The sequence below is a fragment of the Micropterus dolomieu genome, linkage group LG14 (genome assembly GCF_021292245.1).
Source record: "Micropterus dolomieu isolate WLL.071019.BEF.003 ecotype Adirondacks linkage group LG14, ASM2129224v1, whole genome shotgun sequence".
NCBI classification, from domain to species: Eukaryota; Metazoa; Chordata; class Actinopteri; order Centrarchiformes; family Centrarchidae; genus Micropterus; species Micropterus dolomieu.
Genome location: NC_060163.1, coordinates 16,070,625 through 16,073,552, shown reverse-complemented (window position 1 = coordinate 16,073,552; position 2,928 = coordinate 16,070,625).

Here is a 2,928-nt window from a genome sequence, read left to right as displayed (position 1 = left end):
ACAACAAAGAAACAGCCTCGGGGTTAATTTCTCTCATTAAAATGTCCAAATACAAAACAGGTTGACACCTTTTACTGAGATATGCACACACGTACACATGCTTTGCACACACAACCACGGAAGTCAAAAGATCACTTGTACATCAGTCACATTACAGCCAGGCCTCTTGTAAACAGGTGAAGCTTCTTTTATGGTCAAAAAATGGTCACGTGGTGCTCAGAAAGCTAAAATTAGCTGCAGTGGAGAGCCAAGAAGAATGATTCTGATCCAGTAAGCCAGGTGGAAGCCATTTTTTAGCACCATGTTGTAACATAGCCTGGGGATGGACCTGGGGTGGCATGTTTATAGGCCAAATAATTTCCATGGAACAGTAAACCACTGGACGGGAGAGAGCTGTGAACTTTTTAAACCATCAACTGGAATAGACAGAACATTGAAACTGTTTTTCTGCTGTCACGTGGGGTGTAATTTGTAGCATCTCAGAATATACATCTTATTTTGTGCCTCTAAGTGTAGGCCTACAAGCCCAATGCTAGCTCAAGTTTAAAAGTAATGGTTATGGAGGAAGAAATGCATGTAAAGTTAAGGCTATGGTCAACTATACAGTACAAATCAGAGTTGTAAAACAAGAGTGGAATCTATACATACTGATGTTTTTTATCATTTATTTTGGCAGTCACTAACTCTGAGTAAGTGAGTAGCACCCCTGTCAAGGGGCCCCTGTGTCAAAGCAGTCCGCAGAGAATTCACAAAGCAGGGTAGGGAGTGACTCCTCACTTCACCGCAGGTTGTAATTTCAGCCGCAGGGGAGGGCAAACTCATCTTTTTTGTGTGACAGATCTCCAACATAATGCATTGTCAAATAATTCTTAATATGGTGAGTGTGACACGATGGTCGTGTTCTCAATATTCAGATTTTCTCTGGCTCATAAACTCCGCTGCCACCGCGTGCCATTGGCCCATCAATCAAGACATCTCCACCCCCTTCCTGCGATTCTTCTTCACCTGTCAGCCCATTTGAATATGAGGTGGCGCTTGGATGGCTTCCACAAAAAGAAAGCCTCTGGGAGAACACGGCCTGGCAAAGCTGTTTACATGTGTACGAATTTTGATTGAAGAATATGCAGAGCTCTCCTGTGCCAATGGATGTGACAACCCCTCTCACCCCAGTCAGAGGTCTTTTCCATATTTATTTACACACTATAAAATGTATATCTCATCATCCTGATTTTATAAATCAGTTTGAATATTTGCCTGTAATGTTGACACTCATGGTTTGAACAGGCTTTTACAAAATTCCTTGGCAAACAAGGTGGCTAGAAATGAAAGGCTTGACAATGTTTGCTCTAGTTTGATGATGAGTACAAACACTGACAGAAAATATCAAGGACTGACAATCACTGCCCATCTTTTTTAGTCTCCTCTTCAATAAGTCTCCATTTAAACACCCCCTATAATTGAACTTGTGTAAACAATAATCCATCTGAAAGCAGAAGGGCCATTTAACACAGAGTGATTGTCTGTGTATGGGGATAAACAAACAGAGTGCTACTGGATCTGTCATGGCTTACACCCCTCTAGATAAAGATGGATGGGGGAGTGGAAAGGAGGGAGGGGGCCGAGAGACAGGGACAGGCTGTAAAGAGCCGCGTCAACTGCTCTCCCTCCTCATGCATTAAATTCAAAGGAGGCTGGTGTACAAAACTCCCACTGATCAATTGTAAGCAAAAGGGAGTGGAGGAAGGGATGGGTGTGGGGGGTGAGCAAGGCTCTGGTTTGGCATACATGATCAGCACATTGGGCCAAATGATGTCATCCATCAGGATGGACACTGCAATTTTCCATCTATTTCCTCATCAATCAAACTTGAGCGTTCTTACACGGGGGTGGGATGTGTGTTTCTGCATGTGTGAGTGTGCGTGTGCTTGTTTTCTACAGACAGAGAGACATCGGCAATCTCCAGACCTTACCTGAAGGGCATTAAGTGGCATCAACAAAGTGCAGCAATCCGCTCCGCTGCTCTTTTATCCATAAGTAAGATTTGCGATCTGTTTAATTTGAATTAAACATTATGGATAAAATGCTCAGTGATTTGTCCAAATACACGTATTATGCCATTGTGAAATATGTATTAAGTTCCAGTTTAATTCTCTCTGCATTCATAATATAGTTTAAACTTTGCTAGAGAAGACAGAAGACTTTTGGGGTTTTATCTTTTTTTTCAAAATAGCCTATATGGTGCCTGCTCTCTCTCCTGCTGCACTGCTATCAGTAACTTCAGAGCATTCAGTTGTTGAGCTGTTTTGAACTCAGTGCGCCTTTGGCTCTTGAATAATACTGTATCTCATATAAGATCCTCTAACTGACCACTAGATATTATCCCTGCTAAATTCACCAAAGAGCTCCTTAATACATTTAGTCCTAACTTTTTATCTGTCATCAACAGCTACTTAGCCACTGGCACATTTCCATTCACTTTTAAAACACGCAGCATTTTGACTGCTCTCGAAAAAGCCTGTTCAGAATCCTGTTAGTCTCAGCGACAACTGGAGGCTTCAATCATAAACATTTTATAGGAATTAGTTATCATGAAACCGGTAACTTCAGTGGAAACTCTCTACATATATATGTGTTCATTACCTGGGTTAACAGTACTGGATGGTTTACCCTGGGCCTCTCAGATAGAAATGACTGATTAACAGTATTTCTCCTTACAAATGACCTGTGTGGATTTCTGTTTGGTTTATTCTCTCTTCTATAGCACATTTTTAGTCTTATCTTAAAAAGCTCTTATTCTAACAACTAAGCCTATCTCAAATGGTGGCTTGAAGATACAGTAGATATTAAGCATTTGATAATAAATAGCATTTTCAATATTTCAAGTATTGAACCAAGTGTTGTTTAGAGCTAAACTGTGAGTGTTTTTTT